This window comes from Schistocerca serialis, chromosome 2 (genome assembly GCF_023864345.2).
Source record: "Schistocerca serialis cubense isolate TAMUIC-IGC-003099 chromosome 2, iqSchSeri2.2, whole genome shotgun sequence".
NCBI classification, from domain to species: Eukaryota; Metazoa; Arthropoda; class Insecta; order Orthoptera; family Acrididae; genus Schistocerca; species Schistocerca serialis.
Window position 1 is genome coordinate 720,808,022 of NC_064639.1, and position 15,049 is coordinate 720,823,070.

The 15,049-nt window shown below is 41.4% G+C and overlaps 1 protein-coding gene across 5 annotated transcripts in view; it reads right to left on the reverse strand.

Moving 5' to 3' along the window:
- The window catches only part of LOC126457911 (ankyrin-1-like), a 188,974-nt gene that overhangs the window by 66,984 nt on the left and 106,941 nt on the right, over nt 1-15,049 (reverse strand). The window lies entirely within an intron of this gene.

The window sequence follows — 15,049 nt, forward strand, 5'->3', positions numbered from 1 at the left end:
TGGGGAAGAACATTTCAATGTGGTAAAATTTATAACTTTTTGTACTTTACTGTACTAAATAAATGTCACTGGAACTCGGCTACAAATGTAGTTTTTAGGAATTGACAATCAACTTATTTAACTCCTGAGCCAAGATTAAGCAACAGTAAGGAGTGAGAAAAGTGATTAAAGTTGTTGTTGTTGTTATTGTTGTGGTCTTCAGTCCTGAGACTGGTTTGATGCAGCTCTCCATGCTACTCTATCCTGTGCAAGCTTTTTCATCTCCCAGTACCTACTGCAACCTACATCCTTCTGAATCTGCTTAGTGTATTCATCTCTTGGTCTCCCTCTACGATTTTTACCCTCCACGCTGCCCTCCAATACTAAATTGGTGATCCCTTGATGCCTCAGAACATGTCCTACCAACAGATCCCTTCTTCTGGTCAAGTTGTGCCACAAACTTCTCTTCTCCCCCATTCCTATTCAATACTTCTTCATTAGTTATGTGATCTACCCATCTAATCTTCAGCATTCTTCTGTAGCACCACATTTCGAAAGCTTCTATTCTCTTCTTGTCCAAACTATTTATCGTCCATGTTTCACTTCCATACATGGCTACACTCCATACGAATACTTTCAGAAATGACTTCCTGACATTTAAATCAATACTGGATGTTAACAAATTTCTCTTCTTCAGAAAGGCTTTCCTTGCCATTGCCAGCCTACATTTTATATCCTCTCTACTTGGACCATCATCAGTTATTTTGCTCCCCAAATAGCAAAACTCCTTTACTACTTTAAGTGCCTCATTTCCTAATCTAATTCCCTCAGCATCACCTGACTTAATTAGACTACATTCCATTATCCTTGTTTTGCTTTTGTTGATGTTCATCTTATATCCTCCTTTCAAGACACTGTCCATTCCATTCAATTGCTTTTCCAAGTCCTTTGCTGTCTCTGACAGAATTACAATGTCATCGGCGAACCTCAAAGTTTTTATTTCTTCTCCATGAATTTTAATACCTACTCCGAATTTTTCTTTTGTTTCCTTTACTGCTTGCTCAATATACAAATTGAACAACATCGGGGAGAGGCTATAACCCTGTCTTACTCCCTTCCCAACCACTGCTTCCCTTTCATGTCCCTCGACTCTTATAACTGCCATCTGGTTTCTGTACAAATTGTAAATAGCCTTTCGCTCCCTGTATTTTACCTCTGCCACCGTCCGCCACAGTAGCTGAGTGGTCAGCGTGACGGATTGCCGTCCTCTGGGCCCGGGTTCGATTCCCGGCTGGGTCGGAGATTTTCTCCGCTCAGGGACTGGGTGTTGTGTTGTGTTCATCATCATTTCATCCCCATCCGGCGTGCAGGTCGCCCAATGTGGCGCCGAATGTAATAAGACCTGCAATATGGCGGCCGGACCTGCCTCGCGAGGGGCCTCCCGGCCAATGACGCCAAACGCTCATTTCCATTTTCCACCTCTGCCACCTTTAGAATTTGAAAGAGAGTATTCCAGTCAACATTGTCAAAAGCTTTCTCTAAGTCTACAAATGCTAGAAACGTAGGTTTGCCTTTCCTTAATCTTTCTTCTAAGATAAGTCGTAAGGTCAGTATTGCCTCACGTGTTCCAGGGTTTCTACGGAATCCAAACTGATCTTCCCCGAGGTTGGCTTCTACTAGTTTTTCCATTCGTCTGTAAAGAATTCATGTTAGTATTTTGCAGCTGTGACTTATTAAACTGATAGTTCGGTAATTTTCACATCTGTCAACACCTGCTTTCTTTGGGATTGGAATTATTATATTCTTCTTGAAGTCTGAGGGTATTTCGCCTGTTTCATACATCTTGTTCACCAGATGGAAGAGTTTTGTCAGGACTGGCTCTCCCAAGGCCGTCAGTAGTTCCAATGGAATGTTGTCTACTCCGGGGGCCTTGTTTTGACTCAGGTCTTTCAGTGCTCTGTCAAACTCTTCACGCAGTATCATATCTCCCATTTCATCTTCATCTACATCCTCTTCCATTTCCATAATATTGTCCTCAAGTACATCGCCCTTGTATAGACCCTCTATATACTCCTTCCACCTTTCTGCTTTCCCTTCTTTGCTCAGAACTGGGTTTCCATCTGAGCTCTTGATATTCATACAAGTCGTTCTCTTATCTCCAAAGGTCTCTTTAATTTTCATGTAGGCAGTATCTATCTTACCCCTAGTGAGATAGGCCTCTACATCCTTACATTTGTCCTCTAGCCATCCCTGCTTAGCCATTTTGCACTTCCTGTCGATCTCATTTTTGAGACGTTTGTATTCCTTTTTGCCTGCTTCATTTACTGCGTTTTTGTATTTTCTCCTTTCATCAATTAAATTCAATATTTCTTCTGTTACCCAAGGATTTCTACTAGCCCTCGTCTTTTTACCTACTTGATCCTCTGCTGCCTTCGCTACTTCGTCCCTCAAAGCTACCCATTCTTCTTCTACTGTATTTCTTTCCCCCATTCCTGTCAATTGTTCCCTTATGCTCTCCGCTGAACAGTACAAACACTGCTGTACTGTGTTAATGAAGTGTTATCCAAGTGCATATCATTTTTCCATCTACTATGCACTGAATGAATGTTGCTGTTTCTTCTGTCTGTCCATTTCTGGGCTAAGAATATTCTTGGTGAGTGCACAGTGTTCGTCCAAAATATAACAAATATGAGGCAATAGAGTGAAAGTATGCAAAGTGTTCAAGACAGTGGGGATCATTCTTATGGTGAAGGTAGCATCATTCAGTTTCTGCACAAGATCATCAATATGATACTTCCAAGAAAGCCTTCTATCTACTCACAATCCTAAGAATTAAAAATGGTTTCAACTTCTTTAACTGTTGGACAACCTGTAGAAGAAAAAAAATTAGTTTTTACAAGTGCTCTATGTCAGCTATTGTATGCACTGCATTTTGTCACATTTAAGTATCAATTTGGTCTGTGAAAGACACTTGCTGATGTTACTGACTACATCATTCATACTATGTTCCCCAGCTTTGACAATAACACATGTGTCTGCCGCAAAGAGAACAAGTTTTGTGTCATCTGTCATGCTTAGGCAGGTCACTGAAATATACCAAGAAAAGCAATGGACTTTCAAACCTCTTCTCTGACAATCTTCTGCTTCCTGCTTTCCAGATATGAAGTGGACTACTGTCAAACTTTTTTTCCAAATCTTGTAATGTTCTAACAGATGCAAAAGTATAACCTGATCCACACAACCAAATGCTTTTGTTAAATCAAAGAACTCTATTATCGTCAACCTACCAGTCAGCAACAAATGCAACTATGCCCACCTGCACCAAGGCAAGCTCAATGATGCAACATTCCTATCCCTTCCACATGTTGCCTCTCCCTCCCAGGGATCAGTTTCTCTTTCTTCCAACCCTTCCTCCCTCTTACCAACTGCCAGAGACCCCTCATGAACTAAACCTCCATAAACCTTCCTCAGTCTAGCCATGAGCCTGTAGAAGTTGACATACGAAGTGTGTGAGAAAAGTAATGGGACTGACAACACTGTGAGCAATTTAGTAATGGCGTTTTGTTCTACTTGTGCAGAATGGTCTGTTCATACCTTCCAAAAGATCAGTCGAAGTCTCAGCTCCATACAGACAGTATGTGATTTTTCAGAGCACCATCAGTGAAGTTGGGTTTTCGTTGTGTGCTACAAAAATGGAACAGTGGAATTTAGAGTAAAATCATGCCATCAAGTTGAGGAACCCATGAGTGTGACCTTCAAAAAGTTGAAACAGGCCTATGGGGAACATTCCTTATCAAGAGCACAAGCTTTTCGCTAGCAGAAATTGTTTTTGGAAGGCCAAGGACACAGTGGAGATGAACCCTGCTCGGAGAGACCTTCAACTTCAAAATCTGACAAAAATGTCAAAGGTGTGCATAGTCTTGTAATATCAGACCAACATTTAACAATATGGACGATGGGTGGCCTGTTAAACATAGACACTTTCATCATGCATGACATTTTTACTAAAGTTTTGCAGATGTGAAAGGTTGGTGGCAAAAAAACCTCATAACTGAGCAGAAGTGCAATTGAAGAAATGTGTGCATTGCTCTTCTTGAGAGGATTGCCAATGACCACAAATGGTTCAGTCATATGATCACAGATGATGAATCCTGGATTTTTTTTAGTATGATCCTCAGAAAGCAGCAAAGAAATGAGTGGCACATTGAGACATCTCCTCAACCAAAAAAAAAAGGTCAAATGAGCAAATCAAGGATAACAATAAGTCTGATTTGCTTTTTTGACACTAGGGGTATCATGGATAAAGAATTTGTTCCTCCAGGAGAAACTGTCAACCGACTGTTTTACAAATATGTCTTCACAAGGCTCAGGGAAAGGGTGAATCGAATGAGACCAGACACTGCAGAGAAGTGGATGTTGCATCATGACAATGCCCCACATCACACAACCACTTTCACCATGCATTTTTGACCACCAGAGGCACTTTTGTTGTTCCACAGCCTTCCTATTCACCTGATCCAAGTCCTTGTGACTTTTTTCTTTTCCTGAAATTAAAAAAAAATGTCTTAAAAGGCACCATTTTCAGACTCTGGAGAACATTCAAAAGAATGTGACCGACATGTTGAAGTGCCTACCAGCTGAAGCCTTACAGAACTGCTACCAAGACTGGGAACAATGACTCCACTGGTGTACAGCTGCTGAAGAGAATTTCTTTGAAAGGGACAATAAAAACTTTGGTAGATAAAAACTGAGTCACATTACTTTTCTCACACATCTCGTAGGTGACATACACTAAAACTGGTTCTATCCTGTTGTAACGATCTTATATTTTTGAACGTTACTTAACTTTATTTAACTTAACTTGGCCTGATGTTCATAGATGATTGATGAGAACTTCATGAAAGTTTCGAGCTTCACAAAATTATTTATTGACATTAGTTGACAACTGAACTGCACAGGTAAACGGAAACACTGACTGACTGTCTTCACTGACTGACCTCCATGCAGCCTCGCTGCATCGCTATAAATACAATTTTTAACAATTGCTACATTGTTAATTTATTGCAAAATGTAGTTAATTTATTGCAAAATGTAACTTACAATTAAAAACAATTTCATCTAAACTAACTGCTGTTACATTTGTTCATATTATAACATATAATGTAGAACAACATATTATTTTTTATTATCATCTTTGGTCTTTTGTGTGAAAATTAATTTACAATCTGATTTCAACAATTATTTTTATTTTACTTTAATTTCATAATTATTGATTGCACGAATTTTGTTGCTAACATTAGTTCAAGGTATACACATCGTGCTTCATCAGATTATATAAATCAAATACACACTTGTTGTCTTATATGCTGGAGTTTTGTAAATTTGGGTAGTGTAACTAACAATAGGTAATTACCTGCATAATTGAGAAGCACCATTAATTGCAATGAATTACGTAAAAATGAATAACAAATGAATTTGCATCACTGTATAACAATTGTTATTTTCATTAGAATTGAAATGACATTTTTTGTGTTGACTAATGTGCCAACTGCAATTATGGTAATTAGAGGCATTAGTTATTTATGCCAACATTTCCACAGACTCTTAATATTTGTTGATAAACATTTATTGCTTCAATTTCACAATCTGATTTTTAATATGTCAAATGTATGTAATTTTGTTAATGACAACAATCTATTAACAATTACGAGAATGTACGTCATTCCAGAATATTCTATATGTGTTTATAAAGAATAATAGATTTTTGGCAAACAGAACTGAACAATATCTATAAAAATACATGTAAAAGGCTCTAGGTAGCACTGAATCGTACAATAAATACATGGATGCATATTTAACAAGGGGGGGAAAAAAAAAGTGGTATCAGACAGTTCATAACAATCTTGGGGGAGGCTCCAGCGTTATACTGTTCACCTGAGACTGTAAAATTAAAGATAAAATCTTCATTGTATCACCTTTGTGAGTCACAGCATAGAACTTCTTCCTACCTGTTCTGTGCTGTGACCTTGCTGATGTAGTCCCTCGTGGCCAATACCGTAGTGTATTGGAAACATCCGGAGCTGCAAAAATTCTAACTTTGTGGCTATGATTGGATGTGAGGGTAATCTAATCTACTTTAACAATATTCTGGTATGCCATTAATGTGCATTTATTGACAAAGACTGTAAAATAGTCACAATTACTCAATCAGTTACAATTCATTTCAACGACTATGGAAAATTGAGAGCATGGTTTACAAAGATCAGGCCTGGAGTACATCCTAATGCTGGCTAACTTGCTTGGTGTGTTATAGAAATCACTACCAAAAACTGTATGACATCAGAAGGATCTGTACATTGTCAGTAGCATATTTAACCATCATTTGGTCTATGCACCAAGTAGAAAATGATTATAGTATCACAATATATGAAGCTAAAATGAAAATAATGTCATACCATGGTAAGGAGCATTTAAGAGCAAAAATGATAAATGATGGTAAACCGCTAGAACAAATACATGCTTTTAAGTACCTGAAATGAGAGATCTTACATTACAGCAAATGATCAAGAACACACTCTACAAACATTTCAACAGCTGGTAGGTACTATCAGTTACACTCTCTACAAAAATCTGAGGAAAGGGGCAGTACTAAATTTTTATAAAGTGATCACAGTACCAGTTCTGATATATGTGTCAGAGAGTTGGACTCTAACTGTCAGTCAATGGAGGAGGACTGAAACAGTAGAAATGAGACTCATAAAACCAATACCTCATTTCAAACTCATTAATCAGATAAAGAATAGTGAAATAAGAAATGAACTGGGTATCAGAAGCATACTTCAGAAAATGGAGGAGTACAGAAAGAAATGGCACGAACACATTCAAAGGATGTCAGATATACCTCAAGGAAAAAGACATGTTGGGCATCTTAAGAAGAGATGGAAAGATCAACTGCTGTCTACTTCAAACTGGAAGAGGCAAGGATGCCTACACCAAAACTGGATATGGTGACACTAATGATTCTTTTTACAATTAGTTCATTGCATAGCATACTAAGAGTAAACATTTAATGACTTTTAGACAGCCCCTAGCATTTATTATGACAAAAGTGATTCTAATAATTAATATTTGGTACATAAAAAGTCATAGTTTCATCCCTGAATGTTGAGAGGTCCCCAGCATTTGGGATTGCTAAGTTAAATAGAATCTCACCTCTCATTTGATATCTCACTGCACTATCAAACTCCAGCTTCGCTGCCTGTTTTTCAAGGAAGAGAAATGCCTTCTTACTCATCCCTCTAGTGATCTACATCACTGCTCAAGATAGCGAATTATTCATCTTAACTGCAGCAATCAAATAAAATGTCAAGAATAGCAAAAAAATGGTGTTGGAAATAAGAGAGACCTCACGCAGCTTGTCCCCTCATCCACTTCACATAATATAGCCTACCACTACAGTCAATCTGCAGTGATGGTGCTATATAGTTGTTGGCATGTAGCACTGTGTGTGTGTGTGTGTGTGTGTGTGTGTGTGGAAGGGGGGGAGGGGGGGGGAAGGAGGGGGGCACGCGCATGAGCGCATATTTTGTACTACTTATGTCTGAATGAGAACATCACCAAGAAGCTTAAAAATGTTAAAGTCTTGCTAAGTAATCAATAGCTACATAAGCAGCTATTGACTATTTAATATCTTAATTATATGGTAAGTTCTATATACTAAAACAATCAGCAATCAGTAGCACAAAAGAAATTTAATTTTTTAAAAGGTTTTGGGCACTTAAGTGTAACCATCTGAAGAAGGGTACTAAGTGCACAAAACCAGTTAAGGAATTAAATTTCTTTTATGCAGCTGGCTACTGATTATTTCAGTATATACAACCACAGTTACTGAGGATGGATAAAGTACAAAATACATGCTATTTAGTTGCCTTTACTCTTCCCATAATACATATATTCCACCTACACATTTTCACTAAATAAATAAGAATGAATACAAAATAAGAAAGAATATATGAGAAGGAGCACATAAGGTAAAAGAAGTATCCACGACAGAAGAAAACAGGTACAAGAGAAGCCAAAAGGTATAAAATTAAGTCTGCTCATTTCCTTGCTGTACAATTTCTATTGCAGTGAGAGTTCCCTCTGCAACACTTCCTATGCACATTCCTCCCACTTCCTCCTCTAGTTTACACACATGTAAAACATTCTTTATTAAAGGATAAGAGCCACCTCAGAGATTAACAGTGTCATGTACCACGTTCTTTGGTCACCACAATACCATGAAGCTGTCATTGAGAATGAATAAAATGGGATAGAAAGTCTATAATAGTAACACAAAATACAGACACAGAGCATTAGAAACCAGTGATTCGTTACTATATTGTGCTCGTCTACTGCCACTAAACATATCTGGGATGTGAAGAGCTATGTGACTAAGTTCCTTTCATCACTCCATATCAATAAATCATTTAAGTGATTTCTTTTCTCAGAAAACCAAGAGAGAACTGTACAAAGTTGCAAACAATCCACGAAACAGTTATGTGAGAAAAACACCAGAGATTGACTCAAAGTGCTGTCTCCAATGAGGTACGCTGGTGCACCTCCTTTTCCTATGTACCACAAAAAATTACATCTGTTTGTCTTGCCAGATACCTGCCTGGCAGGAACTCTGTTAAAATCTGGTGTAAGTTTTAATGGTAGACTAGCTGATTGCTTCAATTATTGTTGGTCACATTCATGACAGTCTTTCTTAATAAGCGTTGTTTCAGAAGTGAAATATTTCATGCATTTGGAATTTTAAACTTAGTTCTCCACTGCAGACAAAAGTGAAATCTTAGTTTAAACCACAAAGTGTATAAGCATTTAATTCACACCTCAGTAAAATGGATCAGATCACAACAGAATGTAAACTTACACAACTGCATGGTCAGCTCTGTAGAGACTTTTCTAAATGAATAACAAATAAGCAGCTCACTAACACAGATAACAAACCATTGTTTTGTTTCAGGGTGCAAAAACAACTAAGGTCATACATGCCCATGTCAGAACTGTCGAACATGAAGACGGAAAAGGGGTGAAAAGTGACTACACGCTAAGCCCAATTGACAGAAGGAAAGACAGCTAAACACAGGGACTCTCTCTTGGAGAAAGGACCAGAAAATACCCCATAGAGACAATGGAGGTCCTGAACTAAAGATTAAATGACCTTTGACATATAGTTACGACAGATAAAAAGTAAAATGCGGTCGACAGCCTGCGCGTTGCTCACTAAAATGGCCGAAAACTCAGACAGCAAACATAAATTATAATGTAGGTGGTTAAAAAAGGGAATTTTGTCAGCAAATGGTGAACTATCAAAGGTTGGCGACAATGAACACAGAGTGGCAGAGGATCACCACCTAACAAATGATGATGGCTAAAGCAACAGTGGGCAATACACAACTTAGCTACAATGATCTCCTCATGGCGAGAAGGCCAAGAGGAGGCTCGTCAAGCCACTGGAAGAGGTTTAATTCCCCAGAGCTTGTTCCTCTGAAGGGAAGATCAGTGGTGATGCCAAAGAACTAGATGATGTCAGACCAACGTGACCAGGGACCCACATAAACATCACTGTAGCTCCATCAAGAGTGAGCAACTGATAGCTATCATGGACCGTTGCAGCAAAGGATGGATAGTGTACAGCACTCAGAGGCTCTAAAGGGCACTGAGAGAGTCAGAGCAAATGACGCAATTGAAAAGCCTGTGTTGCCAGGTGTACTGTGGGGCCTGATACAGGGCGAAGAGCTCCACTGTAAATATTGAGCAGTGTTCTGGAACCCAATACCGAAAATTGTCAGTGCCAATGACAAAGGCACACTTGACACCATGACCAGTCCAAGAGCCATCAGTGCACACAAAGGTACTTTCGTGAAGTTCCATGTGAAGGTCAAGCAATTTTTATCAATAGAGTGAGTCTGGAGTAGTGTCCTTAGGAACTGAATGAAGTCCGTGGTGAACATGGGCTGACACACAAAGCCAAGGCGATGAAAGGTTCACACCCATTAGGAAAGTGGCAGGTAGCATGAAGTTAAGCTGCTGAAGCAATAGCTGAAAGTGAACTCCAGGAGGTAACAGAGAAGAGGAAAATGCCTCATACTGGTGGTCCAGGAAGTCATCAGAGAAGGAGGCATAAGATGGTTGGCCAGGCATGGCAAACAAACGGCATGCATATCTGCTGAGGAGAACATCACGTTGGTATGACAGCAGGAGTTCATCAGCTTCTGCATACAAATTCTCAACCAGGCTAATGTAAAAGGCGCCAGTGGCCAAACGGATGCCACTGTTGTGGATTGCACTGAGACGGCATAAGATGGATGGATAGGCAGATGCATAAATGAAACACCCATAGTCTAGTTTCAAACGGACAAAGGATAAGTGCAAACAGAGGAGGCTGGTCCAATCCGCTCCTCAGGAAGTACTGCTGAGGACTTGTAGGATGTTGATGGACAGTATACAGCAGGCGACCATGCAAGACATGTGAGAGTAGCAAGCAAGTTTCCTGTCGAGCATGAGTCACAGGAATTTTGCAGTTTCTACAAACAGAAGATCAGCAGGCCCAAGATGTAATTATGGTCGAAGAAACAATTGCACCACCAGAAATTCATACAAATGGTTTTGTCAGTGGAAAACCAGAAGCCATAGTCAACATTCCATGAGGAAAGACGATTCAAGACAATGCTGAAGATGCTGCCCAAGAAGACAAGTCCACGAAGAACTGCAATAGACGGCAAAATTGTCGACGATGCCCGGCAGGAGACAGGCCACATTAGGGTCAATGGCGACAGCACAGAGGACGATGCTCAGAACAGAAACCTGAGGCACATAGTTTTCCTGGATAAAGATGTCTGGCGAGGCATAACCCACTCGAACCTTGAAAACTTGGTCTTTTAAAAATTCCTGAAGGAAATGGGGCAAGGGGCCTTGGAAGCCCCATGCGTATAGAGTATGGAGGATACCAGTCCTCTGGCAGGTGTTGTAGCCCTTCTCCAAATTGAAAAAACACGGCCACAATCTAGTATTTCCACAAAAAAACCATTCACAACAAGAATTGACAAAGTGACGAGATGGTCAACTGCAGAACGGTGGACTCAAAATTAATATTGTGTAGTGGTAAGTAAATTGCGAGACTCGAGCCATAATACCAGCTGGACACAGAGCATATGTTCCATCACCTTGCAAACAAAATTGGAGAGAAATGGGACGGTAGCTAGAAGGAAGATGTTTGTCCTTACCAGGTTTAAGTATGGGTAGGACAAGGGCTTCATGCCAGCGTTGGGAAACATGCTCTCTGTCCAGATGCGATTGTACTTATGAAGGAGAAAGTACTTCCCCGCAAGAGAAAGGTGCTGCAACATCTGAATGAGAACATCATCCGACCCTGGGTGGAGGATCGGGTGAAGTGAGAGCATGGTCTAGCTCTCTCATAGTAAAAGCGGCATTGTAGCACTCACGATTCTGAGAAGAGGATGGTTTTGTCTGAGCTGCCTCCACTTGTTTCCGATGAAAGAAAGCAGGGTAATAGTGGGTGGAGCTTGAAATCTCTGCAAAATAGCGACCTAAGGTGTTGGAGATAGCAAAAGGATCCACTATGATATCATCTGCTACAGTCTGGCCAGAAATTGGGAAATGGACCTTGGTCCCAGAGAGCCAGCAGAGATTGGCCTATATGATGGAAGAGAAAGTGGAACTGTTGAAAGAACTAATAAATGAAATCCTGCTAGCACTTTTACTACCCTGAAGAATACAATGAAACACCACATGCAACTTTTTATAACGAATACAGTTCGCCATTGTAGAATTATGCTTAAAAATGCAGAGAGCACGTCTCCACACATGAATTGTGTCGTGGTACACCTCAGTCCACCAAGGGACTGGGACATGGTGCAGTAAAGACAAAATGCGAGGAATGGAACATTCTGCAGCGGTAAGGATAACATTGGTAAGGTATCCTACCTGGTCATCAGAACAGGGGAAACGTTGTTCACCAAAGATTGCCAGGGAGGAATAAAGCCTCCAGTCAGCCTTAGAAAGCTGCCATTTGGTTGGATTTCCACATAGGTGGGGTAGGAGTCAGCAAACGGATAGCACACAGGAAATGTTTGCTCAAGTACATGTCAGAGAGAACAGTCCACTCGAGACAACAGGCAAACTGGGCAGTGCAGAATGAGAGATCCAAATGGGAACAGGTGTGTGTGAAGACTGAAAGGAACATGGGTGCTCCAGTGTTAAGGTAGATGAATTGAGTTGATTGAGAAGGACAACCAAGAGGGCACCCTCTCTGACAGGTTCTGGGAGAGCCTCAAAGGGAATGGTACGCAACAGTGTCACTGAGCAGCAAAAAGGGGTCAGGGAGTTGCCCAATAAGCTGGAGAAAGTCTGCCCTAGTGACACTGAATGATGGTGGGATGCAAATGATACAATGGGTAAACATGAAGCAAGGATGGAAAATGCAGACTGCAACAACTTGCAGCTGTATGTTCAGGGAGATGGTCTGACTATGATCATCATCCCGGACAAGCAGCATGACTGCCCCTGCCCCATGAGAAGGAATGTCATCCTCATGGGGTTAGATCAAAGCAGATCTGAATGAAATGTGGAATGTCAAAGTGGTTGCGAGGATGCAATTTGGTTTCCTAGAGGCAGAGAACAAGTGGACGCTGTGATTCCAAGAGAAGATGTAATTCCTCCTTCTTGGATCTAAGGCGAACGAATGTTCCATTGGAGGAGTCATGAGGAGGAAAGGGAGGAAAGGGAGGAGTCAGCAAACGGATAGCACACAGGAAATGTTTGCTCAAGTACATGTCAGAGAGAACAGTCCACTCGAGACAACAGGCAAACTGGGCAGTGCAGAATGAGAGATCCAAATGGGAACAGGTGTGTGTGAAGACTGAAAGGAACATGGGTGCTCCAGTGTTAAGGTAGATGAATTGAGTTGATTGAGAAGGACAACCAAGAGGGCACCCTCTCTGACAGGTTCTGGGAGAGCCTCAAAGGGAATGGTACGCAACAGTGTCACTGAGCAGCAAAAAGGGGTCAGGGAGTTGCCCAATAAGCTGGAGAAAGTCTGCCCTAGTGACACTGAATGATGGTGGGATGCAAATGATACAATGGGTAAACATGAAGCAAGGATGGAAAATGCAGACTGCAACAACTTGCAGCTGTATGTTCAGGGAGATGGTCTGACTATGATCATCATCCCGGACAAGCAGCATGACTGCCCCTGCCCCATGAGAAGGAATGTCATCCTCATGGGGTTAGATCAAAGCAGATCTGAATGAAATGTGGAATGTCAAAGTGGTTGCGAGGATGCAATTTGGTTTCCTAGAGGCAGAGAACAAGTGGACGCTGTGATTCCAAGAGAAGATGTAATTCCTCCTTCTTGGATCTAAGGCGAACGAATGTTCCATTGGAGGAGTCATGAGGAGGAAAGGGGTAGAGGGAAAGAATGAGGGGTTCTCATCTCAGAGTCTGCCAAGTGGCCAGTCTTCAACAACTTTCTGCTACGGGGCACAAAGGCTGGAGGATCCTGCTTCATGAGATCTACATATCATCATTCTCCCTCAGTCAGTCTGTGGAGTCCATGGCAGAAAAATAGTTGGCGGTGTGCACCAGTGGTATGGAAGTCTGCCAGGTAAGGGCATCATCTGGTGACACTGTTGAAGAGGATCTCAGAGTTGACGAAATTCTTTGATTTCTTAGAGCCTTTGCGGTTGGCAAATGATGATTCAGATATTTGTTGGCTGGAGCAATGTAAAAAGTCTTCACGAGAGTGTTCCTCCCATCCTTTCTGGCCACCTTGTTGTGTAGCACATGATTTCGGCATGTGAGGCAAAAACTTTGTGGTTTGTCGCACAGTTGGAGGAGAAGGAGATGAGGATGTCTCAGTGACACGGGGCAATTTTATAACTGCAGAGCTGAATTTGAGGTCACATGTCTGCGTGGCCACGTCCTTCAGGAAGGGAAATGAATCAAGAATGATACTGTAAGTGCTGGACGGTAAAAGGCAGGGTTTCTGACTAGCCAACAACTTGTGAGCTACAGTTGGGCACCTTTCCCTTCATCTGGATCTCCTGGACGGCCCAGTCATCATGATAAATGGGGCAGTTTTGAGAGAAGGCTGCATGGTCGCCATTGCAATTGATACAGTGGGAAGGAGGCGGAGGACAATCGCCCTCGTGAGTGTCCCTACCACAGGTTACACATTTGGCTGTATGTTGACAGGACATTCAAGTGTGGTCAAAACATTGACACTGGTAGCAGTACATAGGGTTTGGATTGTACGGTCAGACTGTAATAACTTCATAGCTTGCCTTGATCTTTGATGGAAGCACTACTCTATCAGAAAAACAGTGCATGTTGGAACTCAGATGCACGTGGGCATCTAGATGCTTCTACCTTTTTCATCATTGGATGGAGTGCAATGACACTGAGATCAGGGAGGTAAATTTGTATTTCTGCCTCGGTCAGACCATCAAGCAGCTTAGTGTAAATAACACCATGTGACGAATATGGGCCTCGACACATACAGGATAGCTGTGGAGGAGCGAAGCTGCAAGCAGTTGTCATACCTGAAAAATCACAAGTAGTCTCCAAAAGCAAGGTGCCTCTGCATAAATGAGAGCAGGATTTCATAGGGCCAGCAACTGCATCAATACCCTTCTGAATAATAACTGGACTAACCATAGAAAAGGACTGACTGTCTTCAGTACGCACAACCATGAGGAACTCAGGTGCAGCTGGGAAGGTCTTTGAATCATTAGTCTGATTGCGTTTATGTTTAGAAGATGTAGACCAAGAAGAAGATGTTTGGCTCATTGCAAGAAAATCCCCTGTGATTGCCAGCGTCTCTGACGGCGCGCTCCTTCCAACTGCCCTCCCCCCTCCCTTCCTAAAGAGTGCGGCTCAGCCACCTTTGGTGATTATTCACACCTCAGGTCACAAATCTCGAACTCCTGGGAAGGTAACAGCTCAGCCAGCCACGCCTCCCTGGGCCTGGCTTGTACCATGGCGTACATGCAAACCCTACCTGTCA